The following is a 13,391-nucleotide window of genomic DNA, read 5'->3' as shown; positions in this document are numbered from 1 at the left end:
ATGTTTGGAATAGAACTAGACCATTTTGAAAATGGCTATAATTGGAACTTAAATGTGAACGTAAATGGTGGTAGTCTGCCAGAGCCTTTAGCCACCTTTGACACTGCTTTCACCATGTTAAGTTCCAGTTACAGCCATTTTCAAAATGGTCTGGATAATTTTTGGGCACACAAACATATTTTCGACTGATATCCAGCCTTCACGAATTCACTCTGCAATGCAGATGCAACCAGAAAATCTACAGGACTAACTGCCCTTCAATCCAACACAGATCTGGGATACATTTCATAAAAAGTTGATATGATACTTGATAGCAACTCTTGCTGTAATGGCAATTGTCATGATATTCAATGACAAGAATCCAGCTTCCCGGTTGGCTATTGCTATGTGAAGTTGAAATTCCAGCAAGAAGAGTTGCATCCTGAAATGGGGCCCAGATCAGATGATGATGATACAATGATGATGATGATGATTGATGATGATGATGATTATGATGATGTTGACCGAATGATCAGTTTGCATCTTGTCATCGTGGATATTATGTTCCACACAGACTACGTCTGGCTTCACGGAGTCCCCTCCTACAAACACTACTACGGAGAGCTGTAAAAGTCAAAAAAATTATATAAGACTCCTCCGGACAGACAGATTTTTTTTGTCTGATGATGATGATGAGGAGGATGTTTGTTGATGACGATGGCCGAGGCGGCGAGGGCGGTGCGGTGGTGATGATGACGACACAGATTAAAAGTTTAGTTTGAGTTACTGTAACCATGGTAACCGTTAGCTGTCATATACTATTGGTCTATTACTATGTAGTGCACTAACACAAACAAGTTGAGCAGCAGCTGCAGCCCCCTGGTGTTTATACACTATACAACTCCTCCAGACATATTTTTGTGACTAGTCTAGAAAGTAATGACACTGCACTGCATTGTGAACACGCTTCTCAATTCTGGAACGAGACGTAAAACCGGTTAGAACGCGAACGTGTCAAACTCAAACGTCGTCAGTCGCTACTCACTCGACTCAAAGTGCTCAATCTCTGCACTGTAACTGTTAGATCTATCTGATTTTACGTCAATGATGGGACAATAAATGGCAGCCATCATCAGGCAGTATTGCACTGTCTATAGCCACTATATTCATAATCAAAAACTGTATGGTAAATCATACGCGTACCACTGTTTTAGGGTGCACAAAGCGACTAGCAGATACCGGTATATAAACACGAGCACAGTCGTAGTATGATTTAATAATAGATACTTTATGTCTACTTACACTAACACGGAGTACAGCGTCGGCAGAGCAGCAAGACAGTTGACAGTACACAGTAGTAGTAGTCCCACGTACCATACCGCAAGTTAGTTGTGCAACGTTTCGGCTCGCCGCTCGCTCAGTCACGCCGGTGCTCTGCACTGCATCAACACGAAGCCAGGCAGTGCGCGGCGGTGTGCGTAGGGGTTGCGTAAGTCCTTTCGTTGCTGCTCAGAGCTGGTGGGTCACCTGATGCATGATACGATGCATCATATCGTGTACACAATGGCCAAAAGTGATAGATGACGTCATTGCCGTACATCGCACTGGTTGGACTCGGAGTCGTCGGTATCATGGGCACCAAAACTTCGACAATCTTTTTTGCATAGATAGTTGGCCGACCCGAACGTGAAAGTTTGTTGACCTGTGCACACTGAGTATTTCTTATGTTTAAAGGACGGTACCAATGTGGTATAGACCTAGTATTGGTTGAAGTGAGAATGTGATAAAAACCACTTTAGGAAAAGTTGAAAATTATAGCATACACTTCTCAGAAGAATTCAAAGTTTATTAGATGAAAATCGGTTTTGAAATGGCTAAGATGTCCAAAAATAAAGTAAAAAGGCATTCCTAAGGTGGGTCACACCTTTTATTAGGATTGCCTTGTTTTGGAGCCAATTCTCATCAAATAAACTTTGAATTCCCCTTAGAATTATATGCTCTTTCATATTTCATAAGAAGTTTCTCATTATCTCAAAAACGGGAAAAAAAATCATGCTAAAAAAATGTTGGAAACCTCAATCCCCATCTAAACCGAAACTGTATCATCCCTTTAAAGGAATGGTATAGTTTTGGTTGAGATGGGGCTTCAGGTTTCCAACATTTCTATGAGATACTAGTACTGAGAAACCTGAAAGCAAGAGATTATTATTTCTTCATTTTTCTCGTTGTTGTCATTGTTATTTTTCAAGACAATAGACCAGCAGTTGCGATCTTACAAATTTCATTTGTAGAGGGAGAAAAATTGAAGAAAAGCTCACACCATAATGAGAAACCTCTTATGAAATATGAAAGCGCATGCAACTTTAAGAGGAATTCTAAGTTTGTTTGATGAAAATTTCTTTTGAAATGGTCAAGATATCCAAAAACAGAGGTCCTTATAAAAGGCAGGATCCGTCTTTTTTTGGACCACCGTTTTACTTTGTTTTTTGAGAATGTGCAGAGTGCTAGAAATGGGGGTATATGCATTTATTGTAAATAATATATATACATATTTATTAAATCAACAGCTTGTACATGTACTGTGTACCATTCTGTGAGGCATTGTACGTTTGAAATAATAAATGTAACCACTTTTCTCAAATATTCACCCAGCATTCAGTACCAGTTCCCGCTCAACTCAAATTGACAAATGGTGTGGTGCGTTGATTCAAATTGAGACCAGAGAGGAGAAAGAAGTACAAACAGACACAAACATACACACACACACACGAACACATTATATATTCATATATCATTCATTCTTTTTTCCACTTCCAAAAGAAAATTTTTTCTTTTTACAAAAATTGAGTTGAAAAAATGAACATAATTTGCAATAGATGAAATTATGAGTTTGCAAAACATTTTTGAGAATATGAAAAATGCGGGGTGTATATAATATATATATATATATATATATATATATATATATATATATATATATATATATATATATAATGTATACAGTATATAACAATTGTATGAGATGACTAAGTAAAATAAACAAGATGACTCCATTCTCTGTTAGAATAGTTGTAATCATCTTCTTTTTCCAGTTAAGTACAGACCGCCGTTGGCATATTATCATACTTATCGTACTTGTATACTGTATCGTGTCTTCTTTGTTATGGATTAATGACGACCCTGAAGAAGCATTACTTTTCTACATAGACATTTCTTCTGTATTGAAAGCAACAGGATGACTATACAAATGTATGTGTGTGTGTGTGTGTGTGTGTAGATTTCACGTATTGGCTCCACAAAAAAAGGAAAAAGAAATTGGTACATTTTAGGCCAACAAAAAGACTCCTGCAGAAGGCATAGGACACCAAAAATATGAGTCAAATAAACATATATATTCCATTGGCCAAAAATGCATGACTAGCTTGTTTTAAACACAATTGTATACATATTTTAGTCCAGGCTAGAAGGCACCCAACCTTGTTTTTTGATATATACAATGTTTTTTGATGGTTTCTTGTCAATTCGAGGGTGCTGATTCCAAATCCGATTGATGCCACTCGCGTAACCTTGAGCATTTTCGGCAAAATGCAAAAATCCAAAATGGCCGCCAGATATGCTAATTCGGCCGTGATAAACACAATAATGTGCATTATATGACCAATTATTCCACCAAACTTTGTACATTTCTGTTCCTAGAGTTACTCCATCTGCATTTGCAAGCGAATTTTCATTTCATATAGGTTCATTTAACATTTAAAGCTCATTTTTTTATTCAAAATGGCCGCCATTCCTATGCTTATGTACTATATGAATGGCAAAACATATGCATGGAAATATAGAACAAATTTACTGTATTTCCAGTCCCGTACCTACGATATCACGAAGTGTTGCATGTGCAATATGTTGGGTGTCACTTACAATATACAGGGGGCCTACATATATGAGCATTTGATATTCATTAACCTTACGATGTTGAACACAATTTCTTATATATTTCATTTTTTCTCAACAAAAGTCTTAACAATATAAGTTCAGTAAACGTCTCGCAAGGAATCAATATGCCATCATATTCTACATGCCGGTTGAGTAAAAAAATGTAATACTAACACAATATATTAAGGAGCCTAGATACATGGTATTTATCAAATAATGTTGAAAATGGAGGGGAAGCTAGAAAGCTTGTAATATATGCATTCCCCTAAAATCAACAGTACAGAAAAATCCTATACAGTAAGTGCAGAGATACATGGTTGCAGACAAAAACACGTCGGACATGACACAACTAAAAACCCTTTACATTGTAGATTTTTTTTTCCAGCAAGGAGTTGGGGGGGGGGGGGGGGGGGGGGAGCAGTCCTGAGGCGAGTTCGAAATGGATCATAACCTCCATCATTTTGATATGATTTAATTTAGAAGTGCCGCCTTGATATTATCGAGCAAACCTGATTTTCTTCTTGAATTAAAACAATAAAAACTGTTGAAGGTATAAACGGAACTGTCCTAATGCAATACATGTACCGTACAAACTGTTCATTAAACATCAACCAAGGAGCAATGTGAGATACCTCTTTTAGTTCTCTCACAGTTCCCAAGTGTTGATAATATAAACTTTGAAATCATGATCTCATTCAGTCTTGTCTTAAAACTAAAACTGTTATTTTTATTGTCTTTAAAGAACCCTTTAATTGTATGTTTAGCAGCAGGCGACATTAGCCCCAAATTTGCAGAATTCTCAGGCTAAAGATGCGTATTAGTCCTGCAATTGTTTTAATTGCAACCACAACTGGTGGTGTTCAGCACTTCCTCAGGGGTCAGAGGGCGATTACTTGCCATAGAAACAGGATGAAAACATGAAGACTTGCTTGATCACCACCCGTTGAAGCCCTGTGGCTTTGTTGCCAGGCCAGAGACAGTGTTGTAGGTAACTTGGGTGGTATCAGAGATGACATCAGACCAGCACCTGCCCCAATCTCTTTTGGGGTCAAAGCTTTCAAGTTACAGTAGGGAAATCTAGGCTTGTGGGATTTCAGGCGCATTGATGGCAGGTTGTTCAAGGGGGCATTTCATGAAGTGTTTTGTCAGATCTTTTCTTTTTGACAAACTGTTATAAGCTATTAAATCCTTGCATCTGATTGGCTGAGAGCAAATTTGTCAGACAAATTTGTCAGACAAAACGCTTCATGAAATGCCCCCCCCCCCCCCCCCCCCCCCATGATATCGTGTTTGGAAGGTCAGGGTATGCGTTGATGGCACTGGTTACACTGGCCATCCTTTCCTTCCAGTGTGAGGGAGAGTGATCGAGTGCCAGTGAAGGAGGGTGGACTTCCTCAGCCTATGCTTGGAAGGCTTGCCAGCGAGGGCTACCTTGAACAGGGCGTTGGCAAGATGGTTACTAAGATGGAAGGCATGGGTCTGATGATAATCTAATAAAGGTTGGGGCAAAGTCTCCAGAAGATGAAGTACTCCACTATTGTCTTGAGATGGGTCAGTACTCGGCTCATGTCATCCAAGGACTTTCTATGAGACGTAAAGGCAAGATCATCTGCAAACTTCCTACGTGAAGTGAATGTAATGTCACCACGTTAAAAAGACCTCTAGTGGAGTTAGTTTGCAGCCACCATTAAGGAGGCCATCATTCAGAGTCCTAACACAGCTGGTCTGGTTACCGAGAGCAATCCTGAATCTGCAAATGCTGAAGATTAAAGACAAGCAGTGTGAAGTTGTTCGAACACTGCTTTCAGAATGAGGCAGCACTGTACAGATCTCAGAGTCTCCCTCGACATCGTAGGCCTATACTCAAACACATTCACTCCGAAAAAAACGGTGGTAAAATTCATCGACCATATATAATTCATCTGGGTTAACATTAAAAATTTTGGGGCATTGTTTTCATTTCAGAGATTTGACAACAGGAAGTGAGGTGGTCCCTTTTTCCACTTTCCCCTGCCTCATGTTCTTTCTCGGATGAGGGGACTGAAAAATTTGTATAATATCGCTTTTAGATAATGTAGAACAGGGCAGTTAATTGGAAATTTCATTTTTGTCATCATCTAGGATTCAGCCTTTTGATTCAGTAAATCAGAATGAATATTTTGATGTTGAACATCTCAAGGCAAGTAAGTATCAAATGTTCATGTCTAATAATTCCTGATAAACGATCTTGATCTTGGCGTCAATTCAAGTTTTGGTGGATTTTTCCAAATACCTATAGGGAAAAATTCAGATTGAGGTAGAACATTTGGATGTTTGCATCAAAAAATAAAACAGCCTTTGTTAGTAACAACCTTCTGATTTATAATCAGCACACAAATTGGTAAACAGAGTACCTGAGTGACAGAAAAAAAAAATTATTTCACACGCTCTGCCGTTCATATTGTGCAGGGGTATATGAGTGGCATCCATTTTGAAGTTTTGTATTAAAAAGAATATAATAAGCCTAAAGACAATAAACTTTCAGTTTGTTTCCTTGTTTGCTTGCTTGTTTTGCTAGTGGCACTCATCAGATTTGTATTGCACATGCAAAACTTGATAAAAGCGTAGGTATGTGACTGAAAATTCGTCTTCTGTTTCTATGCATACTTTTTGCCATTCATATAGTACATGAGTATAGGAGTGGCGGCCATTTTGAATTGAAAATAAGCTTAGAATACTAAATGTACCCCTTCAAATGAAAAATTTCTTGTATGTGCAAGTAGAATTACTCAAGGAACAAGAATTTAAAAAACTTTGATGGAATAATTTGTCATAAAATTGACATAACTGGGATTATCATGGCCAAATTAGCATATCTGGCGGCCATTTTGGATTTTGCGTTTTGCCGAAAATGCTCAAGGTTACGCGAGTGGCATCAATCGGATTTGGAATCAGCACCCTCGAATTGACAAGAAACCATCAAAAAACATTGTATATATCAAAAAACAAGGTTAGGTGCACTTTCTATGGAGCCTAGCCTGGACTATTTTGTAAAATTATTTATCTATTAACATTTATATAAACTCAAACAATAGTCCAAGCAGCAAAATACTGTACAATTAATCCATAATACACACCTGCAGGCCCAAGCATCCTACAACGTGAACAAACACGCACACAGTACTATAGACTGGTTTATTAACATATTCAAATTTATGGACGTTTCTTTTGTCCTAACATAGGAGGAGCTACATGTATTCTATCAACATGTAGTCTCTCACAAAACTCTTTTTATACTTTAAATCAAGTTTACATACATTGCTGCTATGTGGGTCAAAATTTGGGTAAGCTTTCCAGTTGTCAAGAACCACTGTTAGAAATCACGGCATGCATAAGATTAGAATCTGTTGTAGTAAACTGCTCTGCTGAGACAGGTACATGTAGTTTGTTTTCTTCACATTCACAACATTTCACCAAAGTATAGATGTACACTCACTTTGTTTTGTTTTTTGTTTTTTGCTAATGTGTGTATTGAACATGATATATTTTTGAACTCTTCCACAAATCTTTTGTTACCTTCGTATCATTCTGAACTGGTATAATTGCATTGCTCCATATTTCATCAATACTCTCAATGATTTTTTTGTTTTAATTATCCATACTCTCACAAAACAAAATGACATATACAATTGACATCCTACAAATACACATATGACACGACTTTTCCTGCTCTTGGATCATGTTGTCTTTATTCTGGTTAGAACAAAGTCAAAGGTGAACACAGCCTAATGGCTAGAGGTCAAAGGTCAAGGTGAAATACAATGTACAATGCATTTTATTCATCTTTAAGTTTACTAGGAATTCCTTTCAAATTGATTTTTATTTGTTTGTACAATACTCAGGTTTAGCATGCAGAAATTTTTTATATATTGTACATTATAACATATTATTGATACACTGCATATCTATGAATTTTTAAAATCTCCAACTTGTATTTTCTTTGAACATATACATTAAATTTCAGCACACCTTTGGGTTTGATTTGAATCACTTTTATCCCCTTACAGTGTATTTGCCATTTCCATCATAAGGAAAAGATCCATGTCATATCCCTACAAATTATTTTTGATGGTTTCTCCAATATCTAAGTTCATGACTCCAAATTTCATCTGATAAAATGGAAATCATTCTGATAGCTGCGCCGACTGACGGTGTAAGATCGAATGATGAAAGCTGTGATATTTACATTAATATAATGATGAATGCTAAAAGCGTGTAAATTAAATCTGTTCGACTGGACTTACTTGTGAAAATCACAGAGAAAACAGTTTCGTGACTCGTCTGAGTCACTTCTTCAGCTCTGTCTGGCTGGCGAGCATTCACCCGTGGAGGGTGAATGGGCGATGTTACTGCCTTTATTGACTGTACGTCGAGGAATTTTTCGGATCACCGACTTGTATGTTCCTCGACGTACAGACAATAAAGGCAGTAACATCGCCCATTCACCCTCCACGGGTGAATGCTCGCTCGCCAGCCAGACAGAGCTGAAGAAGTGACTCGGACGAGTCACGAAACTGTTTTCTCTGTGATTTTCACAAGTAAGTCCAGTCGAACAGATTTAATTTACACGCTTTTAGCATACTACCTGGATGAATCAAAATCTACATCGATATAATGATGAATGGTATAATGATAGGTCCTACAGAGTAAATGATGCAATACATGTACATGTAATTCAAGGCTGGTATTGTATCATTATTGTACAGCATTTCCTGTGCTTGTATCTTCTCTTCTCACATGACATATTCCAAATGATTGGTGTACAATTAATCTAGGGCTTAGAACATTCAGGATAACGCACTGAGAGTTGAAAACACTACTACAGTTTGTAAATTACGACAAACCAAACTAGCCAGAGGTGTCACTTTGCTGTCAATTAAGTTCTTTTTAACTGTCTTCCATTTCTTTCTATTCTGTTCTACCACTTCAAAAAAAAAAAAGGTGTGACATGTATCTAGAAGTTTGTTATTACAACCAAAGTTTGCCTATGTATTGAAAGGTTCCCTGTCAATGTTTACACATATCCTAAAAACAGTTGATTACTGAACAGGTATATTCTTCCTCAACGACTGTTGTGCAGTTGACATACAACTGTACTATACAAAGCTAGATTGACAGGTTGCATTGTAATACTTCATGTCAAACTAAACTGGGACTACATCTACTGATATGATAAATCATAGAACCTCTTTTACCTTTCCTTTCTTCTCCATCTTGAACAGATTCAAATTAAACATATGGTAACTTTCTTAATAATTGTTAAATTTTACCAAACTTTCATCACTGCTTATTTGATGCTGCTCTTCTTTGTCAAAATTGACTTGAAAAAAAAGTAAAGTCCCTCTCTACAGATTTAAGATTGAGTTGTATAAATTGAATTTTCACACTTTAAGTTGCATCCACCAAATCACTACATCACCAAGCTTTTATAAACATACCATTTCTTAAATTGAATCCTAATAACATTTATTCAAATGGTGATAACTCACTTGATAACTTAATCATCAAATAGGAGAGCCATGGGGCTCTAAAAAAAAGGTACATTTTAATCATGACTCTGCAGTGATCTTTTGGGACAGATGTAGTGCATTGTAGACGGCACTTCGTGTGCATGGTGTTACTGATCTTTCTTTGGTCCATGAGTTTTCTCAAGGTTCTTCACGACTGTTTATGATAGACAATGGAAAAAGTCTGCATACCCTGTAAGATGATTTGAATGCATTTCAAACAACTAGGCACGCTCCAGCCAAAACTACACATATCATATTCCATATCATATCTCAGTCAAATGTTATCTAAGTGACATTTCCTACATCATTCATTGCAATACAACAACCATCCTCTGTGGCAGAATGTTCATCTTTACACTAACAAAATACAGTCAACCTTGCTTAAGTCAACCTCGCAAAAGTCGAATAGTTGCCGAAGTCGAAGGTCTCTTCAAGTCCTCTTCTCTTTATATTCTATTGATTTTAATCCCTCATAAGTCAAATTTTCTGTTAGTTGAAGCTATTTCTTCAGTCCAAATAGATTTGGCTTACGCAAGATTGGCCGTATGCAAATTTGATATCTTTAAAAAGCTCAGCAAGATGTCATAAGAGAGAGAGAGGTTATGTGGTAAAAGGAAAATTGAGGAATGTAGAGGTTTTGAATTTCTTCACCACTCTGCATAAATCTGCAATCTGCTGGTCCACTTCTTCACATGTTGTCTAGACTCCTTGGTCCCTCTGAGCGTCGCAACACTGGAGAACAACGCATGTCTTGGGCATCCAAATTTTATTTGCACAAAGTATCACTTTTAAGCCATGAGGTGATAGGAAACTACATGATCTAGTGCAGATGTTTAGGTGACTGGATATTCTAAATCCCATGTCAAGTGTTTGGTTATGGAGTTTTCACTTTTCAGAGTGAATGCCTTTCATTTGATCTGGATGGCTGACATCATCGTCAAATCATAATCACATACAATGGAAGAATGTTGGAAACCAAATTTGAAAAAAAAAAGAAACACATGCTGCAACCACAAACCCTTATAAAAAACACTAAGATAATGTAATACAAGGTAAATAAATTTGGTACTTATCTTGCTCTGTCCAGTTTATCATTATCAATTTGTTAACTGTACTCGCATCCTCCTACAAGTTTATCACAATTAAAATATCATTCAAGCATCTACTACATGATCATTAAAAGTCTACATGTGAATAATTATTATCAATCAAAAGAAAGGGTTATGTGGTCTTTCACCATTGAAACCAATTCACAAATACTTCAGTTGTTGTTGTTTTTTCTTTATTCTTGGTCCATGTTGGAAGAAATGAATCAGTAACCATATGATTAAATGTGGATGCAATACAATCATCAAAGGAGTGTTATTTACATGTTTGATGATACATGTAAATATATACGTCATCGAAGAAGAAGAGATGAAAGTAATATAAGCCTTTAAAAACAAATTCAAAGGAAAGAGTATTAGAAATAGTATCCATCCATCAAATAATTAAAGAAGTATCCATGATGAGGTGGATGAGGCCATAGATGAGGCCATAGATGATTGTGACTGTGTTTAAGAATTCAAAATGTACAGGTATATCTTGAATTGTATGTGACTGTAACTGTTTATCCAATGGACAGCTGCAGAGTGTTTTTTTTTAAATGAAATGACCAAAATAGGACTGCCATATTTTACAGACAGCAATGCAAAGTGTTATGAACAGCCAACTGCAACGGTAGCCCATTTTGTAGTCTATGATGTAGTGACCAGAAAAACAAAAATTATTTACCCTTTAGTAAAAAAAAATCAATTTCCTTTTTCACTTCATCACCATCAATGTGAAATTATTATTCATTTGTTTGTTCACATAGCACATGATGACGTAAGTAGAGGTTCACATTGTTAAAACAGGCAACAGGCACAACACTTTGGTTCAAATTACAGCGGCACAGCAACACGGATACAAATATTTACACTACGCAACATTTCGCCAAACACACATCTTTGTTCGGTGCATGTTGGGGACTTTTTCTCGACTAAAGAAAAAAAAGTCCAACAGTACAGACACCCTGATGGGGACTGTACTGTGAAATTTTTGGATAACTGCATTACATGCAATATCACAGAGCAGTTTCTGGGGACTTGCCTTTGACGAACGCCAGCGGACTGGTGGAATTTTAGAGATTGAAGCAGTTTGCTCCCAGATTTCCCCCTGATAATAATAATCGAGGGCTGGAGTAAGATCAGGAAAAAGACATAATACACATGAAGCATTTGTCCTACACTTATTTTCGTATATTAATCTCTCCTAGCAGGTTGCTTGCTAGTTTGTTTGTTTTTATGTAATCACCTTAGTGCCAAATTATAATAAGTATCGAGACAGTATCTTTTTTCATTCCTAAACAGTGCTACCCTGGGGGTTCAATTTCTCTCTATCGTCTCTCCCTCCCTCCCTCCTAATATATTTTTCTCTTCATACATCATTAAACTTTTCTTAACTTCTACAAAGGTATTGTTTCTAGCTGAATACAACACTGTATCTTCATGTAAGTGTGCTTGAATATTGCAGAAGATTACACACATTTAGATGTCACTTCAGCACATTTGTAAGCTCAGAAAAGCATGATTTCATGTGTACTTTAAGTTTTGCTCAAACTTCATCCAGTTCAGCGATGAAAAAATAATAAATGTCATACTTAGGTTTTGTTTTTCTTATATATTATGCTCAGTCATTTAATTTGCAATATGAAAGGGAAAACCTAGGAACACACTCAGACACACAAACATGCACTCAGACAAAATATACCCAATGTGTCGGACCTGACATTTTTACACCACCACTAATGCTACCAAAAAAAAAAAAGGTTTTCTCAAGTGCAAAAATGAAGAAAGTCTCACAATTTCCCCAATACAGAGAGCTCCAATTAGTGAAACAAGCCCTCCCAAGGTGCTAATAATGCATTATTAAAGCTGTGTGTTAAGATCTTTAGCCTAATACATGCAGTCATATTAAAAATTTAATTCATCCTGCCTAGATTCTCAAGTGTTGAAGAATGCAAGATACACTACATGTATATGTCATTTAGTTGGACAGTCTTTAACCCTGACTAACATTGTTCTCTTGAAGTACACAGAGAAAACCAACTACCTGGTATTAAAAAAAGTAAAAAAATAGATTCCTATGTCCTTCACATGCAGATTGTTATCGACCCTCAAAATGTTTATTTATTCAAAGTCAACACTGCTATGAATTTTATACATCAAATGTGCTTTGATACTGCCCAACAAAGATTCCAAGAATGTGTTTGCCTCTTCACAAGTTTACAATTTGCCTGGGTCAATGTCGTTCGTTAGTTTGAATTTAAATTTTGCACACCTGCAAACCTGCAACTTTCCAATCACTATCAGAGACAGTGATCCTACATTACTTAATCATAATCTGATACGTATGCTAAGGTCATCACAAAGTTTTTAGTCACACATGATGTACAAGCCAGCCCTCATAACCTTCCAAAATTTCCAGTAACGCTTCCAATCTACGAATACCCACAAATGCCAGAATACTACGCATCCTGACTTTTCATAAGAGTTTTACATGGACTTGGTATCAATATAGCCAGATCAAACAGGGTTTGTACAAGCATAAAGGGTCAAAATTCACAGATTTCTTATGACTATTCAAGGGCATTTTTAGTCTTCTCTATCATTTTGTTTTCAACTCTTTTACGTTTTCACACATTTCTCCAGAGTAAATATCTAAAGACAGACAGACAGATTGAGAAAGACAGATAAAAAGAAAAAAATCCATTTCCTATGCATTAAAAAAAAAAAAATGTAAATCAAGAAAAACATGTAAAACTTGCATCCCTGAATTCCAACAAAATGCCAAAATCAAAGCTTCAAAGAATTTAAGGGACTAATTTTCTAAAATGCAATCACACGTCTA

General features: G+C 36.6%; 1 protein-coding gene across 1 annotated transcript in view; it reads right to left on the bottom strand.

The window, feature by feature from the left end:
* Window positions 1-1,410, bottom strand: part of LOC139724721 (phospholipid-transporting ATPase ABCA3-like) — a 46,507-nt gene extending 45,097 nt beyond the window's left edge. Inside the window, exon 1 of the mRNA XM_071635842.1 lies at window positions 1,282-1,410. The gene's annotated coding sequence lies outside the window, so the exon portion shown is untranslated. The remainder of the gene's footprint in view (window positions 1-1,281) is intronic.
* Between the last annotated feature and the right edge of the window lie 11,981 nt (window positions 1,411-13,391).

The sequence above is a fragment of the Diadema antillarum genome, unplaced genomic scaffold (assembly GCF_040938485.1).
Source record: "Diadema antillarum isolate AM-2024a unplaced genomic scaffold, OU_Dant_1.0 scf00000226, whole genome shotgun sequence".
In the NCBI taxonomy this organism is placed as follows: Eukaryota; Metazoa; Echinodermata; class Echinoidea; order Diadematoida; family Diadematidae; genus Diadema; species Diadema antillarum.
Note: the sequence above shows the minus strand (reverse complement) of the source record. Positions and strands in the feature narration are given on the sequence as shown.